Here is a 17,202-nt window from a genome sequence, read left to right as displayed (position 1 = left end):
TATGAATTTTGGCTCTCTGCGGCCCGTCTTTCTTACTTGTGCTTTGCTTCCAGGGAACACCACTGCCAGACAAGTTGTTTTATGTTCTGCCTAGCCTGCTTGATGGCCCATTACGGACCATCAGCTCTACAGTCGACCCACTGAGAGAAGGCAGATACACCTTGTGACTCAGCAAGCTATGGAAGGACCTGCCTATGGACAGAACTCTAAGGTTTTTCTATGCCATGTGCTTTTAAACGGTCTGCATGTTGCTTGCAGGCTCCTAGCACTTGCCACAGCAGCTCCTTTTAACTTCCATCCAACCATCTGTACTTATGCCGATAGGTCGACTTTAGGTCTTTAACTTTGATTGGTAGCTGAGAAGATGGTAAATTGGACAGAAACCCGTTCGACAAACCTCTTCATTTCCTTGTTATTTCCTGACTTCTTTATTCATCACCTTTTCCTTATTTCCCAGCAGATTGACTAGATCTGGGTGCTAGCAGGGGGACCTGATGGGCCTTATTTTCTGGTTTCTTTCGGAAGCATTGAACTTGCCAGGGCACAGTCAGATTCTGGATGCTCATGGAAATGTAACACCTCGTGCTCAGCTTTAGTTCTGTTTCTCAGCTCTTTGGAAAATCGATCTTTAGTCTGACATGCAGCATCCTTGCATTAGGAGATGGCTAATTAATAAGACCACAAACCTTGGCAATCAAATGGAACCTGAAGTCCATAGAAGACCCCAAAAGGCCCTTGGGGAGTGGAGTGCAAGTTGAGGAAGACTTCCCTGCACAGCTTCTCTCTCAATTCTCGTTTTCCTGTATTGAGCACAAAAGTCGGGAATCAGCTCAGGGTAGGGTTATACCATGTGTGTGCAGTGGTTAGACAAGAAACAGCAAGGAACTGGACTGGTATGGAGCAAAACTATCTTATGTGTGCCTGATAACTGTACGTTTGAGAAGGAGCAGAAAAGAGCATTGGGGCTGGGATAGCGCTTGCATAGGCTTTCTTTGGCCTGTTTTGCTGTAAGAGTAAAAGTGAGAGATTGTTAGTCACAGGTCAGTGGGTGGGTTTATGCAAATTAGGAGTGTACAGGGAAACCAGCAAGAGGAAGGAGGGTGAAAGACTTCTCTGTCTTTGAACAGAATTGTGTGTTAAGGGCTCTTGCTTTGAATTCTTCCAGTGGAGTCATTTCGGGGAAGTGATCATCACTGAGTTACCTAGTTATCAAAGTTTTGTGAATGGTGTTTGGTGTGTGTCTGGGAGCTCCTCGTGCTGAAGTAGAAAGCAGTGGGGAAGAGCGGCTGCCTAGCATTTGAGACTCTTAGCATTGTTTCTCGGCTCCTTGGAGCTAAGATCAAATGTAGGAGCTAAGATCTGGTTCAGAGATATTTACACAGAGTACGTCACGGCCCACCATCAATGCAAAGAGTAAGCCGGCATGATTTCACGCACCCATAAGGCTGAAATGACCTGTAAACTTCCCTGTTAGACTTTATTTTTTGAGCCTTAAACCAACCACACTGAACTCTGCCCTGTGAGGATCATCCTATCATCATTACCCATTTGGTTCATTTATTTATGCTCATGACTATCCATAACCTGTTTGTATGAGTGATGTACCCTCACTGCTTGTTGGCTGTACCTTGAACTCACCCACCATATACCCCGCATTGGGGACATGACAGACTGTGTATATGTATGTGCCGTCCAATACCCAAACGCTAATATCCCCCTACAGCCTGTATCCTACCCCCAATGACACAATAACTGACTCTTCAAACATTTTGTATCGTTTATTTTTAAATATGCTCTAATAAACTTTAAATTTGCTTCTTGGCTTTTTGAGCTCAGAGGGGGTGAGTAGTCTCTTGGTCTCTTCAAGGCTGTGATCAAATGTCTTGATGTTTTGGTCTTTTGGCCTCGAGATGAAAACCTTATCTGTGTCTGGGGAACCTTGAGGTAAAAAATATTATCTAAGTTATATCTGTTCTTATCAGTTTAATATCTGATAGGTCCTTTGTTGGAGGACTGTATGTTAAATTTATTTTTGAAACAAGGGGATGGAATAGGAGCTTGCTCTGTCCACCCCATGCATTGACCTGGTATTGCAGTGTCTCCAGGACCAGTCTCTCTTCTTTTGGGGAGAATTGTCTGGTTAGAAAAGCAGAAAAAGTTTCACTCTAAAGATGCTGATTTGAGAAAAAAAATTTAAAGTACTTGAAAAATCAGGCCTCTTTAGCACTTTGGTTTCTTCATAACAACATATTGTTAAAATTTCTTGGGAGTGTTTTCTGAGTCTACAGATGTGAGTTTCTTTGTCTTGCTGGCAGGGGCGGCTCTAGAAATTACACCGCCCCAAGCAGGGCGGTGCGCCGCGCCGCCCTTCCCCGTCCCGTGGCCGGGGCAGAAGTGTCTGCGGCGGGTGCGCTGGTCCCGGCTCTGGTGGAGCATCCGCAGGCATGCCTGCGGGAGCTCCGTCGGCGCCGGGGGACCAGCGCACCCGCCGCAGGCATGCCTGTGGGAGCTCAAGTGGAGCCGCGGGAAGAGGGGACCCGCCGCAGTCTTGCCTGCGGCAGGTCTGTTCGTCTGGCTCGTGGACCTCCCGCAGGCATGACTGCGAAGGTCCGCCGGAGCCAAATACCGCCCTGCCCCAACAACGCCGCCCCACGCGCCTGCTTGGCGCGCTGGGGTCTGGAGCCGGCCCTGCTTGCTGGAGGATTGTTTTAAAAGCTGAGATTCTTCTGTTTGCTGTGAGTCTTTTCAACAATATGAGGGATGAATGCTTTCCAGACTGAGGGTCTGTTTGGGAGATGGTTGGTTGGGGGCGGGGGGGGGGGGGTTCTGTGTGTGTGGGGGGGACACACACAGATTGGCAATATTCGAGGTCACATGTATATCAATAACTGGATGAGTTACACAGACTTCTCCCTTCCCAGCCTATGTTCCATGTATCTTGACGGGGCCTGTCGCCCACCATCCCAGAGCAGAAGCCTGAAGCCTGAGCCCCACCGCACGTGGGGAGGTGGGGAACTCCCACTGGTTACCTGCTCCTGCAGTGTTTATGACTCCGGAAGGGGGTAGGGACCAGCCCCTGCAGGCAGCCCGGGGGAAAGAGCCGCTGCTTTGCTGCCCCTGACTCCCCCTCAATTACAGCCCAGGAGCCTGTGGCCACAATAAAAGCCCCTGGTGGCCACACTTGAGAAATGCTGGAGCCTCACAGTAAACAAATCCCAGCAGGTTAGTCACTCCCTGTCCCCCACCCTGGGAATTTCCTGCCCTCTCCCACCCAGACCAACCTTCCTGGAAGTTCCCACCCCCTATGTATTTACTGCCCTTTCTCCCCGCCAAGGGAACCCGCCAGCAACTCCCTGATCATCCCTCCCTCAACTGACTCCACCGCAGCCATTTCCCTTCCCCGGCCCCTGGGAGGACGGAATGAGCTGGAGCAAAACATGGATGTTGCACTGCAGCCTGTTAGGGCAAAAAAGGCAACTGGGGACATGTCAGAACAGGAAATAATTTCACAGCACAATTCCCCCCAGGCTCTTTCTCTGCACACAGATATTCCAGCTTGTCCTGCATGTGACAGAAACATTCAAATCTAGGGCTGGCAATTAATTGCCGTTAACTTACGCTATTAACTTAAAAAAAATCATGATTAATCTGTTTTAATCGCACCGTTAAACAATAGAATACCAATTTAAAATTACGGGATTATATTTTGTTTTTCTACATTTTCAATATATTGATTTCAGTTACAACACAGAATACGACGTGTGCAGTGCTCACTATATATAGTTTTATTACAAATATTTACACTGTGAAATATAAAGTGCTTTAGGGCAATCTCTGTATCATTAAAGTGCAACTCGCATATGTAGCTACTGCTCCCCCCAATGTTGGGCTGTGCCCCCCTAGGGGGCTGTGAGGGGGGAGCAAGGAGCGACATCGGGCTCCCTGCCTCCAGGTCACCTTCCCCACCACCTGGGCGGCATAAGGAGAGGACAGAGCGCAGCAGCCCAGCCCCCTCCCCCGCTCCGGGACCGCCCCTGGCCGCGAGCAGGATTCGAATCCCAACGAGCGGGGGGGGCAGCGAAGCCTGGGGCCGAGGGAACCGGCGCCTCCCACCACGCGCCGAGTCTCTGTCCCGCGCTCTCTCCGCCAATCAGGAGCGGGAGGGCGCGCGCGAAGTGACGAGTTACGGCCCTCCTCCAATAGAAGGTCGCGTAAGAGAGAGAGAGAGAACTACGCTTCCCAGAGTGCACCGGGAGGGGGCGCGTTGCCTGAGCAACCTGCCGTCACCTCCGCTCTGAGACGAGCCAGGAACTTCAACTCCCAGCCTGCCCCGGGGCGCCTCCGTCCTCCAGCCCAGGTGAGGGCGGGTCCCTGGGTCAACCTGACACCTCCCAGCGCAACTCCTCATCCCCGCCCCGCCCCAGAGACCCGCCCCGGTGCAGGGTGTGACGCTGCCCAGCGCAGGAACGTGCTGCGCCGCCGCCTTCCCCCCGCACAAAGCGGCTGGTGGGGCGGGGCCGGTCTGGCTCTGCCCGGGCTGGATCCCGTGTCCGCCCGCGGGATGTTCCCGCGCCCTTGTAACCCCCCTCCCGGCTGGGTGTGAGCGGGTCCGGGTGGGTCCGACGGGCCCAGGCACCGGCCGCGTGTCACCCCCCGACTCCCGCTGCCTCCGCCCCGCCCCCTGCCTGCTCCTTCCCCCAGCCCCACCCCGCTGTGCCCGCCCCCAAAGCCCCGCCCCACCGTTGTGCCTGCCCCTAAAGCCCTGCTCCGCCCCTTCCCAAAGCCTTACCCCGCCCCATACACCCAAAGCCCTGGCCCCGCCCCGCCCCCTCGGTCACTGCCCACCCCGTGTGGGGGCACCAGCACTGTGCCGGGTCGTGATGGGAAATTGTCCACGCTGGCCCAGGAGAGACGTGTGTGTCCCTGCTGCCTCCTGCTGGTGGGGCTGAGCCCCACTCTGTGTGTGTGGTGGCTTTGCAGGATTTTGTATCCTGCAGCAAGTGACACACACACACACACACACACACAAAGGGACTCACACAATCCCAAGAACACTCACACACAACACACCCAGAGGGACATGCTAGCCCAACCCCAAAGAGAGAAACAATCACACCCCCAGCCACACTCACAATCACTCCCCCCACACCACAATATTCACAGTCGTGCTCAGAGACACAACTGCACGCAGTTCACTCCCACTGCTCAAATACAAGGACCTCCTGCCCCACACAGCATGTGCCGAGGCCTGTGGAACTCACTGCCACTGGACAGCTACCCATGAGAATGATCCCCTCGTGTTGGATCATCTGCTTGGCCCCCCACTCCCTCTCGGGGTGCACTGTGCGGCGTGGCTGGGGATTGTGCAATGGCCCAGCACCAGGCAACGCACAACGAACACCACAGGCCCTGCCCTTCCTCACCTGAGCTGCTCTCCAGGTGCATTGGAGCCCAGCACCCCGCACCTTGGCACTCCTGCCCCATAGGGGGTGAGCTGCAGCCCCTGCCACACTCCACAGAGGGGAGAAAGGTCAGGCCAGCCAGCCATTGTAAGATGGGGAAATCACCATCGGGGTCGACGGTATGGGGGCTGTGACAAACGGAGAAACGGTTGTCGTGCCGGCAGAAGGCAGCAGAGCACACACACACACACACAATTGCAAACATACATGAACACATGCAGGAATCCAGCCACACACACACAAACACCCGCACAAATCCAGCCAACACCAACACAAGCCTGGGAGCCAGGGGAGCAGAGCAGGCTGGGGCTGGGTCACACCACTTCCCGCAGGAATTAGCCAGCCCCCCATGTCCCACGATGGCCTGGGGCCAGCCCCCTTCTGCTTCCCCCCATGGAGGCCTGGGGCCCCAGCCTGCTCTGCTCCCCTGGCTCCCAAGCTTGGGGAGGAACTGCCCCACAGCACTCGCCGGCGGCGTGGCTGGGAGCCAGGGGAGTGGACCAGGCTGGGGCTGGGTCACTCCACTTACCATGCAGTGAGTGCAGGGGCGGGGGCCATGGGGAAGAGCCGGGCAGCCCCCTGCAGCAGCTCCCCTCCCCAGCTCACCTCCGCTCCACTTCTCCCCTGAGCTCGCCGGCTGCTCCACTTCTCCCGCCTCCCAGACTTGCGGTGCCAATCAGCTGTTTAGTGCGGCAAGCCTGGGAGGGGAGGAGAATTAGAGTGGGGGCAGCGTGCTCAGGGGAGAAGACGGGGCAGAAGTGAGCTGGGACAGGGAGCGGTTCCCCTGCACGCCCCCTCCCCCGTTACTTGCTGCGGGCAGCCCTCCCCCCGCACCTCCCAGCCCCCTGCCCCAGCTCATCTCCACTCCACTGCCCCCCCTGAGTGTGCTTTTTGGTGCCCCCAACCACTTGGCACCCTGGGCGGCCGACTAGTTCTCCTAGTGGTTGCACCGGCCCTGGCCACTGCCTGTCAGCAGGATTCCCCCTCCTCCTCCTCAGGGAGACTAAATCTCTGCACCTAGACAGCCGGTCCGTCCGCTGCACCTCAATCCCCCATGCCTGAGCCTCCCTGCCAAAGCCCTGCACCTGGCTCCAGAGAATTAAGTCTCACATCTCACTGGGAACTTGACTTTTTGTGCCCAGAGAGTCTTGGTCCCCCTCAGTAGCTGACCTGAGAAACACAGTGTCTGCAAAAGCAGCAAAGAGTCGTGTGGCACCTTATAGACTAACAGACGTATTGGAGCATGAGCTTTCGTGGGTGAATCCCCACTTCATTGGATGCATCAGTGTCTGCCTTTTCCAAAGAAGTGCCTGGAGGGCTTTTTTTCTGTGTGACCATGTGGCCTAATGGATAAGGCGCCTGACTTCGGATCAGGCGATTGAGGGTTCGAGTCCCTTCGTGGTTGTGCTTGTGCAGTTTTACCTTTGGGCTGAAAGTCCTGCTCCCTTCAGGGCTGGAACCTCTTCTTGGCCGCTCAGGCCAATGCTCTGGCTTCAGCTAGAGCCCCGGGAAGGAGTTGGGGGTTGGGTGTCACAAAGGCTGGGGCATGAGCCCCAGGTGCTTCCAGTCTCACCTTTGCCCTTCCTGACTTGCCAAAGAAAATGGGCGGCTGCCCGGGCTAGCGTGTGGAGCAGTTTCCCTCTTCCAAGTGTGTGCCTGTCCCTGTGCTGGACGGGGGTTGCTACATAGCACCTTGGGAGCCTGGGTGTTTCTCTGCTTCTCGCCAGCTGGGGAAAAGCCTCTTGGGGTAAAATCTCCTGCCCCACTGCCAAAGTGAGCACCTGGAGTGGGAACGGTAAGAGGCGCCACCAAGGGGGCTGGCCCTGCTTTCCTACCGTCTTCGATAATGGCCACAGAGCATCAGCAGCTGCCCTGCATGCTGGTCTGTGGGTGGCCTTCAGTGGGGGTTTGGCAGGGCCGGCTCCAGACCCCAGCACGCCAAGCACGTGCTTGGGGCGGCATGCCGCGGGGGGCACTCTGCCTGTCGCTGGGAGGGTGGCAGGTGGCACCGGTGGACCTCCCACAGGCGTCCCTGCGGATGCTCCTCCGGAGGCATGGGACCAACGGAACCTCCGCAGGCACGTCTGCAGGAGGTCCACCGGAGCCGCGGGACCGGCGACCGCCAGAGCGCACCCTGCGGCGTGCTGCCGTGCTTGGGGCGGCGAAATTGCTAGAGCCGCCCCTGGTATTTGGCACGGCAGGGAGCAGCCTGGCTGGGTGTTTTTGTGCCTGTCTGAAGGCCACACATAGGCATGGGCCTGCCCTCCTCTTGCCCTGCCCTCGGCTGCTCTGTGGCTTTTAAGCCTTCCCTTGGAGCCGTCAGCACCAGCTGCCTCTGCTCTAGGTGCCCAGAGGAGGAGAGGTGCTGGGCTCTGTGACGAAGTGGAGGATTTTCTTGGGGTTTTCTGTGTTTTCCAGTAGTTCACATGCACAGGGAGTGGGACTCAGTGTCCCCAGGTGTTACTGGTTTAACGAGGTGAAGGGAGAGGGAGTTTGTTGTTACAGAGGATCGGAGAGGGACTTGGGACCCCGGCTGATGGCCTGGAGGATGGAGACCCCAGCGACTGGTGACCTGGTCATCCGGAGACCCAGCTCAGGAGTCACAGCCGGTTCTGGCCAGTGGGAATAAAATGGGCTGCAGAGAGAGGACCCCGGAGAGGAGAGGAGGCCCAGGCAACCCTGTTTACTTGGAGAAAAGACAATGGACAGAGGTGGAGCTTGGGGCCGGGCAGGGGCGGCTCTACCTATTTGGCCACCCCAAGCAGTCATGCGCGGGAGGTGCCCCGGAGACCCGGGAGCAGCGGACCTCCCGCAGGCATGACTGCGGAGGGTCCGCTGGTCGCGCGGCTCGGCTGGACCTCCCGCAGCTGCGGACGGTTCGCAGGTCCGGCGGCTCCGCTTGAGTTTCCGCAGGCATGCCTGCGGGAGGTCCAGCCGAGCCACGGGACCAGCGAATGTCCGTAGCTGCGGGAGGTCCACTGGAGCCGCAGGACGAGCGCCCCCTCCGCAGTCATGCCTGCAGCAGGTCCGGTCGTCCCGGGGCTCCGGTGGACCTCCCGCAGGCATGACTGCGGCAGATCCGCCGGCCCAGCCTGCCGCCCCCCCGGGATAGGGCCGCCCCACGCGCGTGCTTGGCGTGCTGGGGTCTGGAGCCGGCCCTGGGGCTGGGGATATCAGAGGCCCAGCTGGGAAGCAGCGGGGCTCGGGGCTGGCGAGGGGAAGCCGGCAGAGCCCACCTGGCTGCAAGGGGACTGGGATGTGCTGTTATTGTGAGAGGCCAGGCCTGAGGCCCTGAGAGTTTCCTGTGCTGTGTTCAACTCTCAATAAACCCTCCTGTTTTACGCTGGCTGAGAGTCGCTCTGGGCTAGAGAACAGGGGGCATCATCCCCTTCGGGGGTGAGGAGGCCCAGGGGGTCCAGAGCGCGTGGACTCCCTGAGGGGGCCCACGGCGAGAGACAGACGTGCTAAGGCTCAGAGAGGTGCGGCTCCAGGAGGTGGGGGGCCTGACCCCAAGAGAGAGTGGACCCCCGAGAAGAGCTGTCGCACTGAAAGGGGCACCCCCCACGGACCGCACGGGGCCAAGAGTGGGCACGATCTGTGAGTCCGTGACAGGCAGTGACATCACAAAGGCCTTTTGCAGGACCTCAGACTATTGGTCAAAGGTGGTGGGGAGGTGGTGACCTCACAGAGAGATGCTGACATCAGCCAGGCAGGACAGGGGCGAGGGGCCAGGGAAACCTCAGAGACCCCTGTGGCTTTACTGGAGCAAGTCTCCTTCTCCAGGTCTCTCTTTGAGGACTGAGAGAGTATTCGGGTTCACGGACGTGAGCGCCAGGAGGAACCTCTTTCGAGTTTTCTCCTTCCCTTTAATGATTTTACTAGAGACCCGCCGTCCCTGTTTAGAAGGTAAGAGCCTCCTCGAGGGAAGGGGTGTCCTGGGGGTGTCACAGTTCGGATGCCGGTGCCTCCCCAATGTATGGAAGTTCCCACCACCTGCTCTGTGTTCGCAGGGCGGGAGAGAGCAGCATCCACGGCAGTGATTTGCTCCTGGCTGCCGGAGCAGAGCAGCAGGCTCAGCTGTCAGAACTTCCTGGAGCGATGAAAGGGGAGGGCCCCATGGCTCTGTAGCAGGAATGCAGGGCAGGCGAGTTCACAGAGGGCATTGTGGGATACTGGCACAGGCCAGTTATGGTGATATAATGAACAGCAGCATCTACACTGACACTCTGTCACTTCAAGTTTGCTGGAAAAAGCTCTAGACCTCTCATCGAAGTGGTTTTATTTTGTCAGCAAAACAGGGGGAGCGTTGTGTGTTTTTCACACACCTGAGCAATATAATTGGGCTCAAATAACTGTGTAGTGCAGACCTGGCCAGAGACCCTCTCTCTCTCTCTCTCTCTCTCTCTCTCTCTCTCTCTCTCACACACACACACACACACACACACACACACACACACACACACACACACACACACACACACACACACACACACACACACACACACACACACACACACACACACACACACACACACACACACACCTGCTGCTCTGCTTCGTGGGGCCCAGGGGGGGATGGCAGGGAGTCAGGTGTGAGCAGACACTTTACTTTACTCACAGGCAGGCACCATGGCTTAGCTGGTTAAAGTACCTGTTTTGTAAACAGGAGATGCTGGGTTCAACTCCTAGTGGTGCCTTGTTGAGATGCTTTTAGAGCACCTGGTATTGGCTACTGTCAGAAGACAAAATACAGAGCTAGGTGGACCTTTGGTCTAGCCCAGTGTGGTTTTTCTTATGGTTTAAATTACACTCACTGGCACTGATAATAGAGTTACTCAAAGTTTGGGAGTTAAGAGCTGATAGGTCAGTGGTCCAAGCCCCTCGTGGATGATCCTCCTCTGGGACAGGGGCAGGTCTGGGCTCTTGCACCAAATGCTCATTGTGGCTGCCAGAATCTGTGGGCAGCTCATTTAGTTTGCACCGAGGGTTGAGTCCTTGATTCACACATCAAGGATAACAACCCTTTGTTTCTCCTGCCCCAATAACATGGAGACTGGGAATCCAACACCAGCCACAAGTGATCATTTCGGCAAGCAACCCAACCTATTTCCAACATACTGTGAAATCCACATGCAGACTCGTACACGAAACCTTGCAAGAAAATCTTCCTGAGGGGGTCTGAAGCACCTGCTGCTGGAGGGAAGGAGGGAGCTGTGGGTTGGGATTGAGGAGCAGCGTGAGGAGGGGGGCCTGTGGGTTGGGATTGAGGGGCACTGGGAATAGAGGGGACATGGGTTCGGGCTGAAGAGCGTCCTCATTTGGGGATCCAGCAGGACAAGGGAAGGCAGCAGGTGATTCTAATTCCTTAGGGATATTCTGTGTGTTTGCGTGTGCAGGGAAGGAACATGCTCTATGCCCAGAGGCCTTTATTCCTCCAGGCTGCAAGGTCAGAGGGGCTGTCAGGAAGTTGCCCCTTCAATCCCCCCCACACAAAGGCCCTTCTTAGGATTTGCAAAATCCTGAAGAGAAAGAGTAACACCCGAAGAAGATTCCAGAAAATCAGATTTTTACAAAAATAGTGAGAAGTTTATTACCTGACCAGGGACTTGAACCCTGGACCCTCAGATTAAAAGTCTGATGCTCTACCAACTGAGCTAGCCAGGCTCGCATAAAAAAACTTCAAGTTGGTGCAGAGGTGAAGCTAGTCAAGAAAAAATGAGTGGGAAACAATAGGGGAAACCTGCTGCTCTCTCTCTCTTCCCAGCCCTGGCCTGGCTGGGTATTAGTGCTGGTTAAAAAGACGGGAAAGTGTCGGTATCTACCAGCCATTCATAGCTGTACAAGACTCAGGCACAATACAGAGGTGCCCATCTGCAAGTGCCGAATGGTTGGATTGGCTAATGCAGCCTGTAGACGTCCAGGGCACTCTGGGATATAGAGCCAAGTGTCCATCACCATCATCATTTCAAAGGGATAATGATAATGGTAGCAAGGTTCACAACTGACTCAGCAGTTGCATACAAAGGTGCATGTTTGGCAGTTACGTTGGCTCAGGTTGGCCACCCTGGTCTAGATGTAGAAGTTACAACATTTAAACTTGAAAGAGGGGCCAATTTCCCCATCATTTCCCACCTTTACATCCAAACACGATGAAGGTAGCAGATAGAGCCAGAGCAGGTTGTCTATGGGACCAAGTATATGCAGAGTCTCCTCGACAGAGGTTTGTTCAACCTGTTCTTAAAAACCTCTGAGGAGAGAGACACCACAGACGCCTTTGGGAGCCTATTCCAGAGCTTAACTGCACTCAGAGTCTGACATTGGTGAAGTAGGAGGCTGAGGCCTGGTCTACACTAGGCGTTTAAATCGGTTTTAGGAGCGTAAAACCAATTTAACGCCACAACCGTCCACACTAGGAGGCACCTTATATCGATTTTAATGGCTCTTTAAATCGGTTTCTGTACTCCTGCCCGATGAGAGGAGTAGCGCTAATATCGGTATTAACATATCGGAATAGGGTTAGTGTGGCCGCAATCGACGGTATTGGCCTCCGGGCGGTATCCCACAGTGCACCACTGACCGCTCTGGACAGCATTCTCAACTCGGATGCACTGGCCAGGTATACAGGAAAAGCCCCGCGAACTTTTGAAATTCATTTCCTGCTTCCCCAGCGTGGAGAGCTCATCAGCACAGTTAACAATGCAGTCTCCTGAGAATCGAAAAAGAGCCCCAGCATGGACCGCTCGGGAGGTACTGGATCTGATCGCTATATGGGGAGAGGATTCAGTGCTAACAGAACTGCGTTCCAAAAGACGAAATGAAAAAGTATTTGAAAGAATTTCTAAGGCTATGACGGATAAAGGCCACAGCAGGGACTCAGTGCAGTGCAGAGTGAAAGTTAAGGAGCTCAGACAAGCCTACCAGAAAACCAAAGAAGCAAACGGAAGGTCCGGGGCAGGTCGATAAACATGCCGCTTCTATGCTGAGCTGCATGCAATTTTAGGGGGCTGCGCCACAAGTACCCCACCCCTGACCGTGGATTCCGAGGTGGGGGTTGTAATCTCTGCCATGTCTGAGGATTATGCAGACGGGGAAGATGAAGAGGAAGAAGAAGAGGAAGACTTAGCAGAGAGCACACAGCACTCCGTGACCCCCAGCAGCCAGGAGCTTTTTATCACCCTGACGGAATTACCCTGCTCCCAGCCCTCACAAGCAACTATTCCAGAGAATGACGCCATGGAAGGGAGCTCTGGTGAGTGTACCTTTGCAAATAGCAAACAGTGTTTTTTAAGCAAGCCTTTTTTAATGATTGATTTGCCCTGAGGACTTGGGATGCATTCGCAGACAGTATAGTTACTTAGAAAAGTTTGTTAACATGTCCGGGGATTGAGAGGAAATCCTCCAGGGACATCTCGATGAAGCGCTCCTGTAGGTACTCCAGAAGCCTTTGCAGAAGGTTTCTGGGCAAGGCATCCTTGTTCCGCCCACCATGGTAGGACACTTTACCATGCCATGCATGTAGCAAGTAATCAGGGATCATTGCGTGGCAAAGCATCACAGTGTATGGTCCCGGCGACTGCTGGCATTCAAGAAGCATCCGCTCTTTATCTTGTTCTGTTATCCTCAGCAAAGTGATATCGTTCAGGATAACCTGGTTAAAAATCAGGAATTTAAGTAAGGGGGGTGGCCATTTCTCTACTGGGTTCGTGGAATGCAGCAGCTTAAAAACACTTCCCTGCCCGTACCAACGCGGGGGGAGGGGAGGAGTGAAATGCCAATGATCTTTTCTGTTTGGTCACCAGCGAGGCGATCTTCCCCAAGCTACCGGACACGCAGTGGGTGGGGGGGAGGGGGAAGGTTGTTGATTAGCAGGGAGCTAGCGTGGTATTAGCCATGCGTTGGGGGGGAGGGGTAAATCACTGAGACAGTGGCTTACCATGGCCGCATGCAAGCTGAATTCTGATGCCTGGACCTGATGTGTCTGTGAGATCTGTAACCCCAGAGCTGCAAGCAGTCACTATTAAGATGAAAAATGCGACCTTGTAGGGAAATCACATGTGCTAGGTGAATAGTGATGTTCACTGTGAAACAGTATAACCATTGTTCTGTAAAATGTATCTTTCTAAATATTTATCTCCCTCATGCAGCTGCAAATTTTTCAAGCGTCCCTCCTCCATCCCAAAGGCTAGCACAGATAAGGCGGAGGAAAAAGAAGACGCGAGAGGAGATGTTCTCGGATATTATGGAAGTTACACGCAATGAAAGAGCTCATCTGAATGAGTGGAAGGACGTGGTTTCAAATTACAGGAAAGAGGCCAGTGAACGTGAGGACAGGAGGGACAACCGAGATGAGAGGTGGCGGCAGGAAGACCGGCAGGAAAATCAGCGGTTGCGGCAGGAAGATCCGCGGTGGCGGGATGCAACTCTGGGGCTGCTGCGTGATCAAACTGACATGCTCCGGCGTCTTGTGGAGCTTCAGGAACGGCTGCAGGATCACAGAGTGCCGCTGCAGCCCCTGTATAACCACCCTCCCCCCTCACCATGTTCCTTAGCCTCCTCACCCAGACGTGTAAGAACGCGTGGGGAGGCTCTGCACCCGCCCACTCCACCCCCGTGGACAGCCCAACCAGAAGGATGTCGTTACTCTGAATTTTTTTTTAATGGCCTTCTCCATCCCTCCTTTCCTCCTCCCAAAGCACACCCTTACTTCTCTCCCTCTTTTTATAATGAATTAATAAAGAATTCATGCTTTTTAAATGAGAGTGACTTTATTTGCATAAGTAAGCTGTACTCGAAGGGGAGGGGGAGTTGCTTACAGGGACTGAGTCAATCAAGGGGGTTGGGTGTTCATCAACAAACACAGCAGTCACACTGTACCCTGGCCATTGATGAAGCTCATTTTCAAAGCTTCTCTGATGCGCACCGCTTCCTGGTGTGCTCTTCTAATCTCCTGGTGTCTGGCTGTGCGTAATCAGCGGCCAGGTGATTTGCCTCAGCCTCCCACCCCGCCATAAAGGTCTCCCTCTTACTCACAGAGATTGTGGAGAATACAGCAAGCAGCAATAACATAGGGGACATTGGTTTGGCTGAGGTCTGAGCGAGTCAGTAATGTGCGCCAGTGCGCCTTTAAACGGCCAAATGCACATTCCACCACCATTCTGCACTTGCTCAGCCTGTAATTGAACAGATCCTGACCACTGTCCAGGCTGCCTGTGTATGGCTTCATGAGCCATGGCATCAAGGGGTAGGCTGGGTCCCCCAGGATAACGACAGGCATTTCAACATCCCCAACTGTTATTTTCTGGTCTGGGAAGTAATTCCCTTGCTGCAGCCGTTTAAACAGAGTAGTGCTTCTGAATACGCGAGGTCATGAACCCTCCCTGGCCATCCCACGTGGATGTTTGTGAAACGTCCCTTGTGATCCACCAGTGCTTGCAGCACCATTGAAAAGTACCCCTTCCGGTTTACGTACTGGGTACCCTGGTGCTGCGGTGCCAAGATAGGGATATGGGTTCCATCTATCGCCCCCCCACAGTTAGGGAATCCCATTGCAGCAAAGCCATCCACTATGGCCTGCACGTTTCCCAGAGTCCCAACCTTCGTAGCAGCAGCTTAGTGATTGCTTTGGCTACTTGCATCACAGCAGCCCCACAGTAGATTTTCCAACTCCAAATTGATTCCCGACTGACCGGTAGCTGTCTGGCGTTGCAAGCTTCCACAGGGCTATCGCCACTCACTTCTACTGTGAGGGCTGCTCTCATCTTGGTATTATGGCGTTTCAGGGCAGGGGCAAGCAAGTCACAAAGTTCCATGAAAGTGCCCTTACGCATGCGAAAGTTTCGCAGCCACTGGGAATCGTCCCACACCTGCAACACAATGCGGTCCCACCAGTCAGTGCTTGTTTCCCGGCCCAAAATCGGCGTTCAATGGATAGAATCTGCCCCATTACCATCAGGATCTCCAAAGCGCCGGGGCCCGCGGTTTGAGAGAATTCTGTGTCTACGTCCTCATCACTGTCATCGCCGCGCTGCCGTATCCGCCTCTTACTCGCCTCGGTTCGAAGGTCCTGGTTCAGCATATACTGCACGAGTGCGAGGTGTTTAAAACAGCCACGATTGCGGTATGGAGCTGAGCAGGGTCCATGCTTGCTGTGCTATGGCGTCTGCACAGTTCACCAAGCAAAAAAGGCGCGAAACGGTTGTCTGCCGCTTTCAGGGAGGGAGGGAGGGGTGAGGCTGTACCCAGAACCACCCGCGAAAATGATTTTTGCCCCATCAGGCACTGGGATCTCAACCCGGAAATGCCAAGGGGCGGGGGAGGCTGCGGGAACTATGGGATAGCTACGGGATAGCTACCCACAGTGCAACACTCCAGAAATCGACGCTAGCCTCGGACCATGGACGCACACCACCGATTTAATGTGTTTAGTGTGGCCGCGCGCACTCGATTTTATAAAATCTGTTTTACAAAACCGGTTTATGCAAATTCGGAATAGTCCCGTAGTGTAGACGTACCCTCAGAGTTAGAAAGCTGTTCCCAGCATCTAACGTAAATCTCCCTGGCTGCAGATTAAGCCCATTACTTCTTGTCCTACCGTCAGTGGACATGGAGACCAATTGATCATCATCCTATTTATAAAGACCAAACTTTTCTCTCTGCAGTCATCTGTTAAATGGTTATTATCCCCTCTTCTTGCCTGGGGTAGAATGGAAGAGGAGGAAATTCTATTTGTTCTCTCTTCATGTTTTACTGAAGCTCAGAGAGGAAGGAACCTGATCTGCCTTAGATTGTAGAGCGGACAGAGAATTTATTTCATTTTGGGCTGTGACTATAAGCATAAGAGTGACACCTAAGAGCTGTTGCTGCTGCCCAATATGGGGCTTAAACTCATGCTGGCAGGATTAAGAGTCTCATGCTCTATCAACTGGGCTGGCCGGATTTGAAGTCAGTCAAGTGCCCAGTCGCAGTGTAGAAGGAGCCCTGAGGGCATTTATTTGCGGAGCTGAGGTTCCCTGTCTGACATTTGCCTTCTTTCCTGGTTCATTATGTCTCCAGCGAGCAAACCGGAGCTGTCACAAGGCTGGTTAGATGCTGCTCTCTAGCCCAGAGAGCTGGGGTTGATTTAACATGCTGTCACCATCAGCTGGTCAGAGTAACCAGCGGGGAGGGTGGCATTTAGGATTCTCCCACCAGTGGGAGGTGCTGTTGGACTCATCTAGTGGGGGAGAGTCTGAAAAAGCTTCTCAGCTCCCAGAGAGGGGGTAGACAAGCCAGTTCCCCACACACACATTTTCACAGGGAATCAGGTCCCCTGAGGAAAAACTCAAAAGAAGCCTGACCCAGGAGTGTCAGAGAAGGGAATCACTGTTTGCCTTAAGAGGTAGGTGAGGGAAACCTGCAGGTCCTTAGATCCCTCCAGCGCCTGATAGAACCATTTGTGGGGAAGATCTGGGGAAGCCGAGGAGGACAAGGAGACGGGAAAAGGGCTTGCAGCTGTTGTGCAATCCCCATGCTCCCAGCAGAAGGGTCCAGGGGTCTCAGCACTCAGAACTCACAAGATGGCAAAGCTCAGAGGCCCGTTACATGGAATCAGAATGTGATCAGCTCACACCCAGGGGGAGCAACACCCCTCCCTTGGTCTCTATGCCAGAGCTCCTATCAAATCAGTGTCCTTCCTGCAAGAGCGGGCTGCTGAGAGGGTTGTGATGGGGTAAATGAAGACAGAGGAGGATTGTTCCTCATG

The 17,202-nt window shown here is 54.3% G+C and overlaps 2 non-coding genes and 1 pseudogene across 2 annotated transcripts; 2 read left to right on the top strand and 1 right to left on the bottom strand.

The window, feature by feature from the left end:
* The first annotated feature begins 1,914 nt into the window (after positions 1-1,914).
* On the top strand, positions 1,915-2,121 carry LOC120392804 (annotated as a pseudogene).
* A 4,673-nt stretch (positions 2,122-6,794) lies between these two features.
* Positions 6,795-6,867, top strand: TRNAR-UCG. The gene has a single exon. It is a non-coding gene; the product is annotated as a tRNA-Arg (tRNA).
* A 4,186-nt stretch (positions 6,868-11,053) lies between these two features.
* TRNAK-UUU lies at positions 11,054-11,126 on the bottom strand. Its single transcript has one exon. It is a non-coding gene; the product is annotated as a tRNA-Lys (tRNA).
* Between the last annotated feature and the right edge of the window lie 6,076 nt (positions 11,127-17,202).

This window comes from Mauremys reevesii, unplaced genomic scaffold (genome assembly GCF_016161935.1).
Source record: "Mauremys reevesii isolate NIE-2019 unplaced genomic scaffold, ASM1616193v1 Contig117, whole genome shotgun sequence".
Taxonomy (NCBI): domain Eukaryota; kingdom Metazoa; phylum Chordata; order Testudines; family Geoemydidae; genus Mauremys; species Mauremys reevesii.
Note: the sequence above shows the minus strand (reverse complement) of the source record. Positions and strands in the feature narration are given on the sequence as shown.